The 21,031-nt window shown below is 42.8% G+C and overlaps 1 protein-coding gene across 13 annotated transcripts in view; it reads right to left on the reverse strand.

Annotated features, from left to right (window-relative positions):
• RIN2 (Ras and Rab interactor 2) overlaps positions 1–21,031 on the reverse strand; it is a 240,440-nt gene that overhangs the window by 44,152 nt on the left and 175,257 nt on the right. The gene's annotated exons all lie outside the window — the stretch shown is intronic.

A 21,031-nucleotide genomic window follows, 5' to 3' on the forward strand; every position in this document is an offset into this window, starting at 1 on the left:
ATATTTCTAACATGAAAGGGCATGTTTTGTACTTGACAATCTGACCTTCTGTTTCTAACCCCATTTTCAAGAAGGTTCAACGTATTCTAAATACTGTTTAGTTCAGACTCTGTCATCTGGCATAAAACATTTCTAATTTTGAGAAGAGAACCCTAAATGCTAAATTCCATGTATGGTAACTGTGAATTCTAAGGCTCTAAGGTGCACGTCATAACCATGAACATGGCCCTGATCCTTAGGCAAAAGCTACGCACATGCCCTCATTTTGTACCTTGATTCCTTCTTACAAAGCTAAGCATTCTGGGCAGCGCCCATGGCTCAAAGGAGTAGGGCGCCGGCCCCATATACCAGAGGTGGTGGGTTCAAACCCACCCCCGGCCAAAACAAACAAACAAAGCCTAAACATTATTTATAAGGAAAGCTCATGGTGGAGTGGTGCTGTGCAACCATGAAATCCTATTGGCGTTATTCCTAACCATCCTGGGTGAATAAGATGTGGCTACGTTTACGGTGGAATATTACTCAGCTGTAGGAAAGATCAAAGCACGGACCCGCTACCGTGTGCAAAGACCGGGAAAACGGCATACTCAGAGAAGGAGGCCCAGCACACAGACTGCATATGGCCTGATTTCATTTACATAAAATGTCTGAAATAGATCCAAATCCACAGAAACAGAAAGCAGGTCAGTGGTTACCAGAGAATGGGAGTGATCTCAGATAGGTACCAGGCTTCTTTTGGGGTGACGGGAATATTATGGTATCAGAAGTGGAGATGATCGCACAACTTTATGAATATACCTAAAAACCTCCTGTACTTTAAAAGGGTGAACTTTTTCTTTTTGGAGACAGAGTTTTGTCACCCTTGGTAGAGTGCAGTGGCATCACAGCTCATAGCAACCTCCAACTCTTGGGCTTAGGCAATTCTTTTTTGCCTCAGCCTCCTGAGTAGCTGGGACTACAGGTGCCCACCACAACGCCCAGTTATTATTTTGTTGTAGTTGTCACTGCTGTTTTAACTGGCTGGGGCTTGGTTCGAACCTGCCACCCTGGGTATATGGGGCCAGCACCCTACCGACTGAGTCACAGGCGCTGCCCTAAAAGGGTGAACTTTATAGCATGTGAGTTTCATCCTAATAAATAAACCAAATTGACCTCCTCTACTGTCAATACTGAGTGTGGTAGTGAGTGTTAAACCTCCAACTTACAAATGAGAAGACTGAGGCCCAAGGAGCGATGGAGCTGTCTGAGTTATAACAGCCATGAGGTGGCAGAGCTAGAAATCAAAAAGTGGTTTGCTGTTCATCCAACTGTGTGGGTAACAAGTCAGATCAGCACACAGGACAGTTTGCATCTAGGTGGTGGCTACTGTAAGGCAATACATTCTCTTATTATTATTAATAGTGTTTTTTGAGGCAGTGTCTCACTCTGTTGCCCCAGCTAGTGTGGAGTGGTGTCACCATAGCTCACAGACACCTCAAACTCCTGGGCTCAAGCAATCCTCCTGCAGAGGCGCAGTCCTGTTAAGCATTGCTCTCAGGGTCAGGGCAGGGCACAAGGAGAGGGGGAAATTGGCTGCTCTCCCTCCACCAATCAGAATGACACCCTCGAGGAGCAAGTCACAGTGCAGGTCCTGGGGCAGTGGGGGTGGGGCGTCAGACCTGACCCCTGTGCAGCTTGTGGTACACAGGGCCTTCGAACCTCTGAACCCAAATAAACCCAAGAGTGTGGCTTTAGATAAAGTCTTCAGCACTGGGACGGATGGATGAAGCTGACAGGAAGGTGAGGGTGGGGAATTTTTTTTTTTTTTATTGTTGGGGATTCATTGAGGGTACAATAAGCCAGGTTACACTGATTGCAATTGTTAGGCAAAGTCCCTCTTGCAATCATGTCTTGCCCCCATAAAGTGTGACACACACCAAGGCCCCACCCACCTCCCTCCATCCCTCTTTCTGCTTTTCCTCCCCCCCCATAACCTTAATTGTCATTAATTGTCCTCATATCAAAATTGAGTACATAGGATTCATGCTTCTCCATTCTTGTGATGCTTTACTAAGAATAATGTCTTCCACTTCCATCCAGGTTAATATGAAGGATGTAAAGTCTCCATTTTTTTTAATGGCTGAATAGTATTCCATGGTATACATATACCACAGTTTGTTAATCCATTCCTGGGTTCGTGGGCATTTAGGCTGTTTCCACATTTTGGCGATTGTAAATAGAGCTGCAATAAACAGTCTAGTACAAGTGTCCTTATGATAAAAGGATTTTTTTCCTTCTGGGTAGATGCCCAGTAATGGGATTGCAGGATCAAATGGGAGGTCTAGCTTGAGTGCTTTGAGGTTTCTCCATACTTCCTTCCAGAAAGGTTGTACTAGTTTGCAGTCCCGAGGGTGGGGAAATTTTAAAAAGGAAGAGTGCTATTTCCATGTGGACAGTTGCACTCTTAAGAGGTGGGATTGAAGAAGCTGATCATTCTGGGGTGTGCGCACTATAGCAATACCTGCGGTGACAGCGGGTGGGCTGGCCAGAGACGCTGTGCTGTGCTAACTTTTCCTCCTCACATTCCTGACTTTCTTCAGGACTAAGAATTCTCATTCTTCTGCTCAAAATTCACCTGTGATTTCCTCTCCAATATGTGCAAGTTTTCCTTTGCTTCTGCTACAGGTTTCTAGGTAGGAGTATCTGTGCCAGAATAGTTTCTCCTCCTGCAAATGCCATTTTCAGGGCCTCTGGGTATTTGCAAGTGAATATTTGCAGTTAGAAGAACACAGTCTTCAAAGGAAACCGGTGCTAAAATTCCTTTCGCATAAGGTAAGGGAGCCAGCTTTAGACCAGCAATTCCCAGCCCTGGCTGACTGTAAAAGTCACCAGGGGAGCTTTAAAAAATCTCAATAGCCAGACTGCACCCCAGATCAAATAAATGAGACACTTTGGACTTAAATACGGGAACCTGAATTTTTTTTAAGTCCCCAGGGAGATCTCAAGGCAAAGTCAAGTTTATAGCCACTGCTCTGGATCAGCACTTGAGCCCCCAGGGTTTGTTAAACCACAGATTCCTGGCTGTAGCCTCAGAGACTTTGATTCTGCAGTCTGGAGCGATCCAGAGAGGCCCCATTTCTTACAAGCTCTGGGTGACATTGTCACACTTTGAGGAGCGGGGAGCGCTTGCATGAAGTCTAAGAGCAAAACGCACACACTGACTCAGTTCCAGTTAGGTGTTTTGTTTTGTCAGGAGGCTAGGGGAGGGAAATGGGTAGCAGGCCACTGAACCAATTCTTAGAGCCTAAATATAGAAACGTTTCATCCTTCCCATCTCAGTCGGGTTGGCCGTGTTTTGCCAGGACCAAATTCGACAGTGTCTACCAGGGCAACTGTGATGTTCCCGTGTGCCGAGAGGAAACCGCTGACACCTCTTCCTTCCCTAGAAGGGTGCATCCTGTCACTGCTCACTTGTTTCAACAAGCTAAAAAGCCTCTGCTCTGTCAAATCATCCCAACCCAAAAAGCCAGGGCCTAGTCAGCGAGACGGTGAATAAGATTCCTGGGGCCTTATGAAGGAGCAACCCTGAATTGGACCTGTCTTTGCAGATGACTAAGCGAACTCTTTGATTCAGCCAGTCATTAGAGGTTTATAGTGTACTATTACAGGACAAATTGGCTTTTATCAGCCACAACCTTCAGGGAAGAACTAACGAATAAGACGCTGAACATGTAGTGGAGGCTGGTGCCGCACCTAGACCCCAAGCGGGAATGGCCCCTGTGAGTGTTGGCTGCTGAGAGCTCCCAGCCACCTCTTCTGGAAGGGAGAAGGGAAGTTATGCCCTCTCCCTGGGAGCAGACCTCTGCTGCCGACATGCTCCTAGGTAGGTCTAGGAGTGGCCCTGGAGTGTTATTCATGCTAAGCTCCCGGTGGGTCTTTGCCTAGCTTCCTCCCAGTTCCACCCTCCTCCCTCACTGCTTTGCAGGCTACTCTGGAGATCCTCCCTCCATGAATCACTTGCACAAGAATCCCCAAATCAGGCTTTGCTTCTAGGGAACTTGACCTAGGACAAAACCTAACACAGATGAGATCAATAGAAACTAGTGATTTCAAATCAGATATCTGCAAGCAAATAGGAGGGAAGGCAGAGAATGAATGGCTTAAACAAGGTAATACAATCCTCGTACAAGTGATACAATCCAGGCCACTCTAATAAAGACCTGGTCATGATGGGTTACAACCGGATCCAGCCTCACCCAGCCAGGCATGTGGGACCTTGGTCAGAGAGGTCCCTTTATGAGCCTTGCTTTTTCGATTTTAAAATGGTAAATAATAATACCTCTACCACTAGGTAGTAATTGCTGCAGGCAAACATTGAGAATAGGTGCTAGGGCTGGGAGCGGTGGTTCATGTCTGTAATCCTAGCAGTCTGGGAGGCTGAGGTGGGAGGATTGCATAAGCTCAAGACTTCAAGACCAGCCTAAGCAAGAGTGAGACCTATCTCTACTAAAAATAGAAAAATTAGCCAGATGTTGTGGCAGGAACCTGTAGTCCCAGCTACTCAGGAGAATGAGGCAAGAGGATCTCTTGAGCCTAGGAGTTTGAGGCTCGGCTGAGGCCACAGCCCTCTAGTCTGAGCAACAGAGAGAGACTCTCTCAAAAAAGACAGTGGGTGCTCAAAGAACTGTTGGGAAACTGAATATTCACAGTCATAGAAAGTTACCCCACAGAGTACCTAATGACTTACAAAAATGAAGAGACACCCTGACAATGAGAGAACCTGGAAGACACCATGTTAGTCAAATGATGGGTCTTAACCCTCAAAAAACCAGACACCTGACCCTGGGTACCATGAGGACAAAACTCGAGAGGGACGCCACGTCACCCATGGAGTTTCTCCTGCCCCCGGATATACTTAACCTGAATCTGCACAGAAGAAAACAATCAGACCCAAATTCAGATACTTTCTGCAAAACTAATAGCCTCAACATGTCAATGTCATAAAAAACTTATTTTAAAAGGCTGTAGAATTATCATTGATTCATGCACATGCCCGTGCCTCCCGGGAATGTGCGATCTCAGTTTCCCCAGACCAGCCTGCCGGGCGGTTTGTAAGTTTTGGATCACCGAATCCTGGAATTTTGAGGCTCCGTTTCTATGAAAATTGAACTGCCTGTGTAGTCAAGAAACCTGGATTTACAGCAGTGAGCAGCGTATGGCTTGAGATACACATCCAGATCCTCAGACTAAATAGAGAGCTGCAGGAAAGCATGAAGGATAAAGCTCGACATAAAGTGCTGTGCTATAAATTTTTACCAGTGATGAGAAAAAATACCATGAAGATACCACTGACCTAAATATTAATGATTGTGTTTGGTTTCACAGAATAAAATTTCTTTGATAAGTAAGAAGGCCCCTGCAAGATGCCAGAACCAGGCCCTTGGACTCCCCAGCCATCAGCACCATGAACCAAATAAATTTCTATGCATTGTAAAAAAAAAAAAAAAAAGAATTATCATTGATTCAAGAATAGTAAAGAGAAACGATGACTACATTGGGTGCATGGACTTGCTCTTATATGGCATTAGAATAAAAATAATGATAAAGAACAATTGAAGATATCTGAGTAAGGGGAGACAATATTGTATTAATGTTTAATTTCCTGAATGAGATAATTTTATTATTCTTACGTAGGAAAATGCTCTTATGCTCAGGAAATGCTTACTGAAGCATATAGGGGAAAAATGTGGAAATGTTTGGAAGTGTCAAATGCTTGGCCCCAAACAGTAAGAAAAAATAGAGATAAAGCACATGTAAAAAAAATTAAGTGAACTCTTGCAACTTTTCCATAATGTTTGAAATTTCTCAAAGTAATAGGTTGGAAGAAAGTAATAATATCTACCCTATCACTGGACTTTTATGACTATAAAGTTCATTGATTTATTCAACTGTTATTGATGTCTACATGTCTAGGCCCATTATCATGGAGAGACACAGATTCAGTGAGACCTACAAGCAAAAATACTGAGAAAACCATGGAACACCCCACACGTGTCAGGTGCCTTTAGGGGCAAAGAGAAAACTCTCTCCAGAAAACTCACCTCCTACACCTGTCCCCATTTCACCCAAAGCCGTAGCAGATGGCTGGATATTCCATCCCCTCCAACACCCGCTACCCTCTGATCATAACTGCTTTAAGGCTCTTTGGAGTGTGGGGTGAGGGAGGCCTTTCCACTGGCTGGATTCCCTTGATTCCTAGGGCCAGGCATTAGCAGCCCGAGGGGATGGAAAACTAAATGATTGCAGGAAGCTCATTCTGAGTGGGACTCTGTTTTAATAAAATTGACACAGGGCGGCGCCTGTGGCTCAGTGAGTAGGGCGCCGGCCCCATATGCCAAGGGTGGCGGGTTCAAACCCAGCCCCGGCCAAACTGCAACAACAACAACAACAAAAAATAGCCGGGCGTTGTGGCGGGCGCCTGTAGTCCCAGCTGCTCGGGAGGCTGAGGCAAGAGAATCGCGTAAGCCCAAGAGTTAGAGGTTGCTGTGAGCTGTGTGATGCCACGGCACTCTACCCGAGGGCAGTACAGTGAGACTCTGTCTCTACAAAATAAATAAATAAATAAATAAAATAAAATTGACAGAATCAGAGAAACCAGGACATCCAGCAGAGCTTCCCAGTGATGGATGTACTACCTTGCTGTCATCTAGAATTTCAGAAGCTAGTACAGGCCACCAATGAAGCTAGACCAGAGTCTAGAAACACAAGTGCATTCAGAAGCCTTCCAGGGTCTTCTCAATACACCATTCCCTCTCCCAAGTTCTATCCCAAACAACATGTATCAAGTCCATGTTTTGACTTTCCAGCCCAGTCTTTTTCAAACAAATGTGAGGCAATTACTAAGGCAAAAATAGACCTGGGAGAGGTGGCTTATGCCTAGAATTCCAGCACTTTGAGAGGCCAAGGCAGAAGGATTGCTTGAGGCCAGGAGTTTAAGACTGGGCTGCTCAATAAACTAATTTAATTTTTAAATAAGCTGGGTGTGGTAGTACATGTCTGTAGTCCTAGCTTCTTGGAGGCTGAGACAGGAGGATTGCTTAAGCCCAGGGGTTGGAGGCTGCAGAGAGCTATGATTGTACTACTGCTCACCAGCCTGGGTGATCAAGTGAGACACGGTCTCTAAATAATGATAATAATAATAATAATAATGATGCAAAAATACACAAAAATTTGATGGGAGATTATTTCTGTGGAAAAAAATACTGGCATAGTAAATACGGTCAACAACTTTTCACACGTAAGAATTTTATTTTGACTGCTGAAGAGCAAAAATAAAGTTCAACAGCCTAGAGATAAGGAAAAATGCCAAGTTTTTACTATCAACCAGCAGTGGTACATGTTCTCCTGGCTAACATGTCTCAGCAGCTGTGCGGTGCTCTGGATGGTTCTGGCTTCAGCATTAAGACAGGGGAATAAGCAAGACAGACATAAAGATTCCTCCAAATTTCTCTATGTGTATAGAAAACACATCTTCCTTCAGCTGAGCAATTAGGTTTTTTAAATGGATGATTTGGATAATCTATGATAAGATGTAACTTTTTTTTTTAAACACAGTCTCCCTCAGTTGCCCAGGGTGGAGTGCCATGGCATCACAGCTCACAGCAAAATCAAAGTCCTGGGCTCAAGTGATTCTCTTGTCTCAGCCTCCTGAAAAGCTGCGACTATAGGCACCAGCCAGTTTTTCTATATTTAGTAAAAACAGGGTCTCGCTCTTGCTCAGGCTGGTCTCCAACCTGTGAGTCCAGGTGATCCACCTGCCTCAGCCTCCCACGGTGCTAGGATTACAGGCATGAGCCAATGTACCCCGTCTGACTCTTTTTTAAGGTCAAAAGTTGTTTCAGTTAAATATTTTAAATGCTCAGAGCCCCCATCCTGCCTGGCGCAAAAGTGAACAAATTTTTGTGCTGCAGTCCTGAGCCCACAGCCCACCCAGCCCATTCTCTGGTTGCCTGAAAGGCTGCCCCTTGCAGAGGTGGAAGTGTTTGGTGAGTTCTCTGAGAGGCCAATGCCTCTCAGAATTGGGTGGGCTGCTGAACCAAGGGGTGCATCGCCTGCTGTGAGAGGAAACAGTGGCACTGCAGTTCTAACTTTGGTGTGGGGATGTTTGGTCTCTCCTGGCTCTCACTCCTGCTAGGGTGCACCTTTCCCCTGTCCTCTGGAGAGCCTCTGCTTGGTGTCTCTGCCCAGAAACCCCCAGCAGATCCTTGGCTTCCCTCCTAGCAACTTGAAAAGAGATAGGACTAACCTCAGGTGACCCACTCTGGGAAGGCTGGCAGCTTCTCTGAACTTGTTTGTGATGCTGGAGCATGTTCTAGAGAGTTCTGTCACACAGCAGGTTCTTATTCTCCAGCCAGCACTGGCTGGGGCTGCAGGTTTGCCCCTAATTTTAATTTGTTTATTCAAAAAGGGATTGGCACAGTGGGAGGCAGGAACAGTGGGTCTATTCCTGAATTGCCCTCCACCTGTTGTCACTGCAGGAGTGGTGCTCCAGCTGTTCAAGTCTTTATACACCAAAACTCAAATGAAATATTGCAGCTCCTTTAACCTGGGTGGAGGACAGGCTGACACCAGGACAGAATCAGGTGTGCTATCTATGCAAGGCTAGCCCTTAGAGACTCTTGCTGCAGCCCTGAAAGGGAGCTTAACGAGGCTCTAGGGGAAAGGCCACAAGGTCCAGCTCATTGGGGAAAGGGTACTTGGCTCCAGTTCCTGAGGCCTCCTGATCTGGACTCACCCCACCACTTTTAGTTGCCAAATAGGTCTGTACTGTGTTCCCTATGGGCCCCTAATTGTATTATCTCTCAATAAGTATTCAGGGACAACCTAACATTTCAACTTAAAAAAAAATAATTAATATTAAAAATAAGCTGAAAATACTCATGGGGAGAAGCCAGCAGAAGAATTCAGGCCACATGAAAAATCAGAGCAGATCAACTCCCCCAAGAGATCACAAGGGAGATACAGCAGAGAATACCATCCATAGAGAAATTGTTGAAATGTCAGAAATAGAATGCAGAATACAGATGGCAAATATAAATGGATTTGAGGGGAAGTTGGAAATAGGAAATCAAAAAATAGTTCGAAAATTGTCTCAAAGAATTAGTGAATTTAAAGACAAAGTTACCAAGGATCTGGACGTAATGAGGAAGATACAGCAGAGCTTAACAAATTAAAAGAGGCATTTGAGGAGCTTTGAAACACAAAAGAGAGCCCCAGTAATAGAGTAGAATGTGGAGAAGAAATAATTTCAGAAATTGAAGACAAGACTGTGAACTATCCCAATCATTTAAAGAGGCAGAAAAAAAAAAAAAGAACAAAAATAGAATATTCCCTGAGAGTTATAGGATTATTCCACAAGATCAAACATCTGGATTAGAGGGGTTCCTGGAGAAGAAGATGGTCCTAAAGGCACAGATGCTCTACTCCAAGACATTATGGTGGAGAATTTCCCAAGCATTGCGAAAGACACAGAAATTCAGATAGTAGTTTTAGAACCCCAGCACAACTCAATCCAAACAAAGCATCTCCTAGACACATTGTAATTAACCTTGTCAAAGTCAGTATGAAAGAGAAAATCCTGCAAGCAGCCAGACATAAGAAAAGTCTACCTACAAAGGGAAAAAATATTAGGATGACCACAGTAGAAACTTCTCAAGCCAGAAGGGGATGGTCATTGGCCTTTAACTTACTTAAAAAAAAAAAAAAATTCCAACTCAGGATCCTGTATCCCGCTAAAATGAAGTTTCATTTCAGTTAGAGAAATCAAAAATTTTACTGACATGTAAATGTTGAGGAAATTTACCATAATTAGACCAGCTCTACAGACAGTACTCAGAACCATTCTTCATACTTACCAGCCCAATGGTCTATTACTAAAGCAAACACACCCAGAAATTAAAGAACAAAGCCTAGCTTCCACAATGGTATAAGGGGAAAAAATAAGCTATAGACCCCTGAAAATCAAGATGACTGAACCCCTCCCTTACCTATCAATTCTCTCAATAAATGTGATTGGCTTCAATTCCCACTACAGAGGCACAGGCCAGATATCTGTAGTCACCTAACCTCAAAGGATAAAACAAGACTCAGGGTAAAGGGATGCAAAACAATAATCCAAGCAAACAGACATCAGAAAAAAGCAGGTTGCAATCTATCTGTTTGCAGATACAATTGGGTTTAAACCAACAAAAATAAGAAAAGACAAAGATGGACATTACATACTAGTCAAGGAAAGCACACAATGTGAAGAGATTTCAATAATTAACATTTACTCACCCAACCTAAATGTTCCTTAGTACATAAAATAAACCATAAATGATCTGAAAATGTGGTATATTACTACACCACAATAGTTGGAGGTTTTAACACCCCTTTGACAGTACTGGACAGATCCTCCAAGCAGAAACTAAACAAAGAAGTAAAGAACTTAAAAACAACCCTAGAACAAATGGACCTAATAGACATATATAGAACATTCATCCTAACAAAACTGAATACACATTCTTCTCATCAGTGAAGATGAGATCATCTTCCTCCTTTGGATTATCCTCCCAAACTGGTCATATCTTAGGACACAAATCTAACCTCCATAAATTCAAAAGAATAGAAATTATTCCTTGTATCTTCTCAGACAGTTATGGAATAAAAGTTGAACTCAACAGCAATAGAAATTGTCTTCCAATTTGCTAAAACCAACTGACAACCTGATTGGACATCTCATATCTATGGAATGAGTTAAAAGGCATCCGTATGTATACAAAGTTAGGGTTTATTTCTTCCATAGGCACAAATTTTATGGGAATTACAATACTTTCCAGATGAATTTATATTTATTTTTTTATGTACCAAATTCAGACATTTTATTGTTGCAAGTATTACAATAATAAAGCTAATGAATTTAAAAAAAAAAAGAAATCTTCATACTCAAACAAATCTATGGAAACTAAATAACCTTATGCCGAACAACAGCTGGATTAAGGATAAGACTAAGAAGGAAATCATTAGATTTCTTAAACAAAACAATAATGAAGCCACTGGCTATCAAAACCTGTGGGATACTGCAAAGGCAGTCCTAAGAGGGAAATTCATAGCATTAGATGTCTTCATCAAGGAAACAGAAAGAAAGCAAGCAACCACCTAATGGGTCATCTCAAGCAACTGGAAAAAGAACAATCCAACCCCAAACCCAGCAAAAAAAAAAGAAAGAACCAAAACCAGAGCAGAATTAAATGAAATTGAGAACACAAGAATAATTTGGAAGATCAGTGAAACAAAAAGTTGGTTCTTTGAAACATTAATAAAATTGATAAACCCTTGGCCAGACTAACCAGAAACAGAAAAGTAAGATCTCTAAAAACTTCAATCAGAAATGAAAAAGAGGAAGTAGCAACTGATACCACAGAAATACAAAAGATCTTCAAGGAGTACTATGAAAAACTGTATGCCCAGAAATATGAAAATGTAGAGGCAATGGACCAATGGCTGGAAACACACCACTTTCCTAAACACCAGAAAGAAGTAAGAATTTTGAATAAATCTATATCAAAGCACTGAAATTGCACTATAAAATCTTCCAAAAAAGAAAAGCAATGGACTTCAGAATTCTCCCAAACTTTCAAAGAGGAACTAGTTTCCACATTGCATAACCTATTCCAAAACATAGAGAAGGAAGGAATCCTCCCTAACATGTTCTACGAAACAACTATCACTCTAATTCCAAAACCAGAAAAGGATCCAACAAAAAAGGAAAACTATAGGTCAATATCATTAATGAGTATTGACGCAAAAATACTTAATAAACTAATTCTTTGTACCCTCAATGAATCCCAAACAATAAAAAAATCAATAAAATCCCAGCAAATAGAATACAGAGACACATTAAAAAAATTATACATCATGATCAAGTGGGTTTTATTCCAGGGATGCAAGTTTGGTTTAACATATGTAAATTCATAAATTAATTCACCACACATATAAAATAAAAAACAAAGACCATATGATTCTCTCGATTGATGCAGAAAAGTCTTCTGACGATATCTACCACTTTTTTTTGACAAGAACACTGAAGAAAACAGGCTTAGGTGAAACATTTCTGAAACTGATACAGGCCATCTACCACAACCCACAGCCAATATCATATTGAATGGAGTAAAACTGAAAGCATTTCCACTTAGAAGTGGAATTACACAAGGATGCCTACTATCACCACTGCTATTCCACATAGTACTAGAAGTCCTAGCCAATGCAATCAGGCAAGAGACGGAGATCAAGGGTATTTAAATGGAGACAGTGGAGGTCAAATTCTCACTCTTTGCAGATGACATGATCTTATACCTGGAGAACCCCAGGGACTCAACTACAAAGCTCTTAGAAATGATCAAAGACTACAGCAGCATCTCATGATACAAAATCAATGTCCACAAATCAGTAGCCTTCATATATGCCAATAAAAGTCATGCTGAGAATAAAATCAAAGACTCAATACCTTTTACAGTACCTCCAAAGAAGATGAAATATCCAGGAATATATCTAACAAAGGACATGAAAGATCTCTATAAACAGAACTATGCAACCCTGAGAAAAGAAATAGCAGAAGATGTTAACAAATGGAAGAACATACCATGCTTGTAGCTAGGAAAAATCAACATTGTTAAAATGCCCATTCCACCCAAAGCAATCTACAGATTTAATGCAATCCCCATCAAAGCACCAATGTCATACTTTGAAGAACTTGAAAAAAAAAAATAGTACTTCGCTTACTGTGGAACCAGAAAAACCCTGAATAGCCAATACAATTTTTAGAGATGAAGCAATTCTAGAGGCATCTCATTACCAGACATCAGGTTATACTGCAAACCAGGTCAGCGGTCAGTGATCAAACCAGAATGGTACTAGCACAAAAATAGATATATAAATCTATGGAATGGAATAGAGAACCTAGAGATGAACCCAGCCACATACCGCCAAACAAAACCATACACTGTGGAAAAGGACCCCTATTTAATAAATGGTTCTGAAGAGAACTGGTTAGCCACGTATAGAAGACTGAAACTGGATCCACACCTCTCACCACTGACAATTGACTTTCATTGGATAAAAATTAAATTTAAGACACAAAAAACAATAAAAATTCTAGAAGAAAGTGGGGGGGGGGGCGGGGAAATGCTTGACAAAATTGGCCAGGAAAATATTTTATGAACAAGATTGCCTTGGCAATTGAAGCAACACCCAAATAAATAAATGGAATATGATCAAGCTAAAAAGCTTCTGCTGGGATAAGGGCACCACAACTAAAGCAAACAGACAGCCTTCAGAACGGGAGAACACATTTGCATGCTGTGAGTCTACAAAGGGCTGATAACTAGAATCTACAGAGAACTCGATCAATAAGGAAAGAGCAAACAACCCCATTTACAAGTGGGCAAGAGACTTGAATAGAAACTTCTCTGAAGATGACAGACAAATGCCCAATAAACACATGAAAAAATACTCATCATCCCTAATCGCCAGAGAAATGCATATCAAAACCATTATGAAATATCATCTAACTCCAATGAGGTTACCCCACACCCAAATTTGCAGATGCTGGCGTGGATGTGGAGAGATGCAAACACACCTACACTGCTGGTGGGACTGCAAACTACTGCAATCTATGTGGAAAGATGTATGGAGAATTCTCAAAGAACCAAAAGTCAACCTTCCATTGGATCCCACAATCCCATTACTAGATATCTACCCAGAAGAACAAAAATAATTTTACCATGAGGATATTTGCACCAGAGTGTTTACTGCAGCTCAATTCACAATGGCCAAGATGTGGGAGCAACACAAGTACTCGTATACTCATGAATGGATCTATATGCTGTGGCATATGTATACTATGGAGTACTATTCAGCCATAAAAAGGATGGAGATTTTACATCTTTTATGTTTACCTGGATGGAGTTGAAACATATTCTTCATATCTTATATTTTTAAAAAAATATCCAATGTTACTCAATACTAATATGAAACCAACATATAAACAACTACATGCCCATAGGAGAAAAAAAAACACAAATATAGTCTAGCAAAGCGGAACAATGGGGGGGGGGACGGAGGAAGAGGGAGGGTGACTGGCAGTGGGAAGGGGGGCAATTGGCAGGATCTCACCTACTATGCACAATGTGAGGGTGTTCAGCACACCCCCTGGGCTCAACTACAGCTTGAAGTTTACATTAGAATGTAACCTAAACATCTGTACCCTCATAATAATTTGTAATAAAATAAAATTTTTTAAAAAACAAGCCAAAACAATCAACTAAACTTTGACAAATCAGCCAACAATGGACACTGGGGAAAAGAAGCCCTAGTCAATAAATAGTGCTGGGAAAATTGGATAGCCCTGTGCAGAAGACTGAAACAAGATCTCTACCAGTCATCACTCACGAAACTTAATTCAAGGTGGATAGGAGATCTAAGGGATGAAAACATAAGATTTCTAAAGGAAAATATAGGTAAAACTCTTCTAGATGTTGGCCTAGGCAAAGAATTTATGAAAAATATCCCAATGGCAATCATGACAACAACAAAAATTAATAAGTGGGGGCTCAGCACCTGTGGCTCAAGCGGCTAAGGCACCAGCCACATACACCAGAGCTGGCAGGTTCCAATCCAGCCTGGACCTGCCAAACAACAATGACAATTGCAACCAAAAAATAGCCGAGCGTTGTGGCGGGTACCTATGGTCCCAGCACTTGGGAGGCTGAGGCAAGAGAATCACTTAAGCCCAGGAGTTGGAGGTTGCTGTGAGCTGTGATGCCACGGCACTCTACCCAGGGCGACAGCTTGAGGCTCTGTCTCAAAAAAAAAAAAAAAAAAAAAATTAATAAGTGGGATTTGATTAAACTAAAAAGCTTCAGCACAGTGAAGGAAACAATTGACATAGGAAATAGCAAGCTATAGAATGGGAGGAAATATCTGCAAACTGTTCATTGTGGCTAATAAGCAGAATCTCAAAGAACTCAAGAAATCCGCAAGAAAAAAATAAAACAACTGTATTTAAAAGTGGGCAAAATCCAGAAGCTTCTCAAAAGAAGGAAGATGCACGATCAATAGTCATGAAAAATGTTCAGCACCACTAATCATCAGGGAGATGCAAATTAAAGCCACTTTGAGATTTCACCTTACCCCAGTCAGAATGGAATTTATCAAAGAGTTCAAAGGCAAAAGATGCTGTCGTGTATACAGAGAAAGGAACGCTCACACACTGCGGGTGGGATGGCATCCTAGTACCACCTCTGATGAAAACAGCACAGAGATTCCTTGAAGAACTAAAAGTAGACCTACCATTTGTCCAGCAATCCCACTATTGAGGTATTTACCCAAAGGAAAAAAAGGGATTTTCTTCAAAAAGACACTCGTACTTGAATGTTTATTGCAGCAAAATGCACAATTCATCGAGTGGATTAATAAAATATGGTATATGTACACCATGGAGTACTACTTAGCGATAAAAAAGTTGAATTAATACCTTCTGCGACAATAAAAATGGAACTGGAAACAATTCCTCGAAGTAAAGTATGTCAAGAATAGAAAGCAGGCCGGGCTCAGTGGCACACACCTGTGATTCCACACTCTAGAAGGCTGAGGGATTGGCTCCTCTGGAACTCAGAGGAGTTTCAGACCAGCCTGACCCAAGAAAAAGATCCCATCTCCACTAAAAATAGAAAAATAGCCAGGCATTTTGGAGGGCACCTGTAGTCCCAGCTACCTGGGAGGCTGAGGCAAGAGAATCACTTAAATCCAAGAGTTTGAGGTTGCAGGGAGCTGTGATGCCTGCACTCTAGCCCACGCAACAGGGGGAGATTATGTCTCAAAAAACAAAACAAAACATTGAGCTCAAATACTAGTCTCCCTTCTGGTTCCCCCAAATTTCCTTATATACTGTCCCTGTACCTCTAAGGCACTTCACTTGGCATTGTAGTTCTGTCCCGAGTTCATAATCAGGCCTAGCCCAGGCTAGGTGTTGATAAAACACTTGCCTTGGGCAGCACCAGGCCCTGAGGAGGGGATCTGCAGACAGTAAGGTCTGTGGTGAAGAAGACCTCAGCAGGCAGGAGAAATATCCTTGAGGGCGTCGGCCACTCCATGAGCTTTCTGGAGGCCCCATGCCCCACCTCGGACTCAGGTCTTCCCTCAGCCCAGGACTAACAGACAGAATCCTCTACTGAGTTCCAGCCTCAGGAGAAAAAGAGCTCTTGTATTTGTTTATCAGAAAATAGGCAGCAAAAATCACCACCACTGCTAAGATGCTCTGGCCTTTGGCCATCTCAGGGCCTAGGGCAAGAAAGGGAGGCAGCTCCAGTCCTCCCAGAATGGCAAAGTGAAGTTTTAGCAGCTCCATCCTCATAGCTCATGAATTTCTCCCATGGGAACCCCTTTAACCTCAGGCCAACCAGCAGGCTTTGGATATAAAGTCAATGACCAGTTTGGGCCTAGAACTGTAATCCTCGCCCACCAACACAGGCATTGATGCTAAGTGCTTCCTTCATTCAATGTCTCCAGATACAGAATGCCTTATTCTAATGCTGGGAGTGAGATTTAAGATTCCAGAAAAGTGGCTCGGCGCTTATAGCTCAAGAGGCTAAGACGCCAGCCATATACACCAGAGCTGGCGGGCTCAAATCCAGTCCAGGCCTGCCAAACAATGACAACACAACCAAAAATATAGGTGAACATTGTGGCAGGTGCCTGTAGTCCCAGCTACTCGGGAGGCTGAGGCAAGAGAATTGCGTAAGCCCAGGAGTTGGAGATTGCTGTGAGCTGTGGTGCCACAGCACTCTACCCAGGGCGACAGCTTGAGGCTCTGTCTCAAAAAAAAAAAAGATCCCAGAAAAAGCAGCCAGTTGAGTACAGGAGAAGCTGGAGAGAAGGCAGTACAGGCAGGAAAGTGCCCTTGGGTTAAGGCACATGCACCACGTGAGGTCCGAGAGAAACACGAGGTGGGAATCCATACACGGCCACGGGGCTTTGACGTTTTGTTATCAGTGAGTCCTCATCCACCTGCACACTTCAATGTGTTGATACTAAGATGCTACTTTGTATAAGGCAAGGCACAGTTTCAATGGAATCACTCTGAGGTCTGGCCTCCCTCAGCCTCGAAATCTTCAGCAGTTAGGTGGAAAGATTGACCCATGACCACGTGTCATTTAGCCTCAGTTGCCCTGTGTCTAAAAATTAATCCTAGGCAGGCATGCTGGCTCCTGCCTGTAATCCTACTGCTGGGGTGGGTGGATCCCTTGAGCTCATGAGTTAAGAGACCAGCCTGAGCCAGAGTGAGACCCTGTCTCTAAAAAAAAAGAAAAAAAATAGCCGAACTTTGTGGCACTCACGAGGCTGAGGCAAGAGGATCACTTGAGCCCAAGAGTTTGAGGTTGCTGTGAGCTATGATGCCATCGCACTCAGGGAGACAAAGTGAGACTCTGCCTTCAAAGCTAAATAAATATACACAGAAAAATAAATTTTAAAAAATGGATTCTAAGTAATAAAAGAAAACTGTTAGCAAAACAAAAGCACACAATCTGAAAAGAACTTATGATTATAAGAGTCTGGAATGTCTTTGAAACTATGAGTAAAGATTCAATTCAGTGGGAATTTCCAAGATGATTCTTACTGTTTCCTAATTTTTGGATAGTCACAAAATAAGGCAAGGCAATGTGTTTTCACTCTAGGATTGACAAAGACTATTCCATAAGCAAAATTCTGGAGCTTGTTTTGGCAATATTTTCTGTGATTTCAGGGAGGAAAAAACCCAGCACATTCTCCCAGCAGGTCCTGGTGGCTGGAGGAGTCTCATCTCTCATCAGGATCTAGTCTCAACTCAGACTGGATATTGCCATCCTCACCCTTCAGGTGGAGAAAATGAAAAAAGCCACTGCTCGAGGTATTTTTGTGTTGAAATTCCCCTATGCATGTATCTTACCTCTCCAAAGGCCTCCCTTCCTCATTCTGCCCATGCAGAGCCTTTGGCTGCACCCCAGACTCTCAAAGGCTTTGCACATGTTATTGCCTTAACCAGCTGCAGTGACCAGAAAGGTACAACTCTGGACATGGCACTGTCCAGTGGGTAGGGGGACAGACTTCTAGCTACAAGAGGCCAATGCAAGGGGAGTCTTCAGAATTAAGGACCAGGCAGAAATCGGAATGTTGTGTCCACCATGATCTTGCTCTGAGAGCAGAAGATCCCTGCAAATGCACCTCAAACACCAGGCAATGGCCAAGTTTCTTGGTTTGGTGGGAGATGAAGCAAGGGCTTAGTGAGGCTGGGAGAAGAGAGGTGGTTGGTCTGGGGACAATGGTTTCTGGGAAAATGTTAGAAGAGGCCCCCTAGGTACAGAGACAGAAAATAAGAGCTCACACTGAAGACATCCTCTAATAAAAATCTCTGGCATGAGGACCAATTCCAATTATTGTTAAACACACAGAACAAACAAAAAAATTCCTGGAAGGTCTTCAATTTCAGAAATACCTAGTAGTTGACGGCCAGTGATTTCTCAATACCTTCAGACACAAAAACATTTCTTTAGAACACTCAAGCGGAATTAAACCCTTCCTCTGTAATCTGGAGAACAAGGGCCGCCCAAGTTCATTCTGGATACTCCAGGACTCTGGCTGACACTCTCTGTTTACAGCACAGTTGTCAGGTGAGCTGAAAAAATCTCTGACCCACCACCCAAGAAGAAAAGTGATGGGCGGAGGCCTGGGGGAAGGGATGTTCTTGTAAGGATCACTACATAATTCGTGGAGAGGGATCAGAGGCTATTTGGTTAGTTTACCTTTTTATTCAAGGTCAAACTGCTAGAAATTGATAGAACTGGTTCCAAGTCCAGTTTCCTGACTTGTTCAGTTTCCCTGCAGCATGCAAATTGGTATTTTAATTCCTCAAGGACTCCCCTACCCCCACCCCCTCGCCTAAACTCTAAAAAGAAAAGGAATCACTAACATATTTTGGGTTATGGATTTTATTCCTACATGGGTAGGGCTGCTGTTTTTTGAGGGCAGAAACTCAACTTCCTCAAAAAAGTTCCAAAAGCATGCCACAGGAGGACTTTGGTGGGAAAGTTTTAAGGTTTTCAGTGATTTTTCAGTTCTATCTACCGAGGACAAGGAAGAGAGGACACAGAAACGGGAACAAAAATGCATTTCTGCTGCCAGGGAGGCATCGCCATTTTCAGGAGGGAAGCAAATGTTGTGGCTTTTTTGCTTAGGAACCTCCTCTAACTAGAGATGAAAAGGCCAGATAGGGAGTCAACACTGGCAGAGGCATTCACTGGTTCCTGTAAAAATAAGAAAGAAGAACAAAGAACCTGTTGTCCGGTTGCCCTTGGAGCTGAAAACAGGCAGGAGAAGGAGCCAGGCAGGCTCCATCCTCAGCCCCGGTGCCCCGTGAGCCCGGAGCATGCACCCTGACTCTCAGAAAGGCATGTGCTCCCTGGAGCACCAGTTTCTAGCATTTAATTGGTTTGGGCAACACTGGTGTTATACCCTAGCTTGACACATTCACAGCTGAATTCTAACTAAGCCTATATTTTTGTAACAGAACCAACTACTGACATAGCAGCAAGGCAAAGCCTGCAGAGTGCAAAATAGATCTAATCCCACAGAGAGCATGCCCCTGATAAAATCATGTTTACCACTGACAGAGAAGCCAGCCACTAAAGGAAGGTGTTACCCTCTCCACAGAAATGACATCAATTTCTAGGATATCACCCATCTCCAGGATGATCAAAAAACACCCTTGTAAATCTGAGGACTCATGCATAGCTACCATATAAACGTGCAGTAATGCAAACACACGGGAAGGATACACACCCGTGCAAAGAAATGAAACAGCCCACCCACCCAACATTCAAGAGGGGTTCTATCTCAGGGGGTGGGTTCATGGCGATGTTTATTTTTGCATTGTGCTTTGTCTACAATGTACATGTTTTACATTTGGTAATCAAAAAAAGAAATCTTAAATGTTTCTTTAAAAAGTATTCCTAAAAGTCTGGGCATGGTGGCTCATGCCTATAATCCTAGCACTCCGGGAGCCTGGGTGGGAGGATTGCTTGAGCTTAGGAGTTTGCAACCAGCCTGAACAAGTAGGAGACCCCATTTCTACTAAAAATAGAAAAACTGGGCCGTGCCAGTTTTCAAAGGAGTGGGCCTTTGAAAGGCTCAAAGGAGTAGGGCCTTGGCCCCATATTCTGGAACTGGCGGGTTCAAACCCAGCCCTGGCAAAACTGCAGGTGGGGGGGAAATAAAAAAAAAAAATATATATATGTATGTATGTATGTATGTATATAGAAAAACTAGCCCAGTGTGGTGGCAGACACCTGTAGACCCAGCTCATCGGGAGGCCGAGGCAGGAGGACTGCTTGACTCCAAGAATATGAGGTTGCTGTGAGCTGTCATGACACCACCACACCCTAGCCTGGGGCAATAGAGTGAGGCTGTGTCTGGGAAAAAATATAATTCCTGAAGTTAACAGGTATCACCAATAAACACAGACTAAACAGCTCTTTAGGGAATTTTTGTTTTGTTTTGTTTTGTTTTGTTTTCTAGGTGGATGGTGAAGTTTTTTTTTTTATTAAATCATAGCTGTGTACATTGATATATTCATAGGGCATCATTCACTAGCTTCACAGACCGTTTACCGAGTTTCACATATACCCTTGTAAGATGCACCGCTGGTGTAATCCCATCAATCCCCTTCCCTCTACCCACCTCACCTCTCCCTCCCCTCCCTTTCCCCCTTCCCCCTATTCTTAGGTTGTAACTGGGTTATAGCTTTCATGTGAAAACCCTAAATTAGTTTCATAGTAGGGCTGAGTACATTGGGTACTTTTTCTTCCATTCTTGAGATACTTTGCTAAGAAGAATATGTTCCAGCTCCATCCAAGTAAACACGAAAGAGGTAAAGTCTCCATCTTTCTTTAAGGCTGCATAATATTCCATGGTGTACATATAC

This window comes from Nycticebus coucang, chromosome 21 (assembly GCF_027406575.1).
Source record: "Nycticebus coucang isolate mNycCou1 chromosome 21, mNycCou1.pri, whole genome shotgun sequence".
NCBI classification, from domain to species: domain Eukaryota; kingdom Metazoa; phylum Chordata; class Mammalia; order Primates; family Lorisidae; genus Nycticebus; species Nycticebus coucang.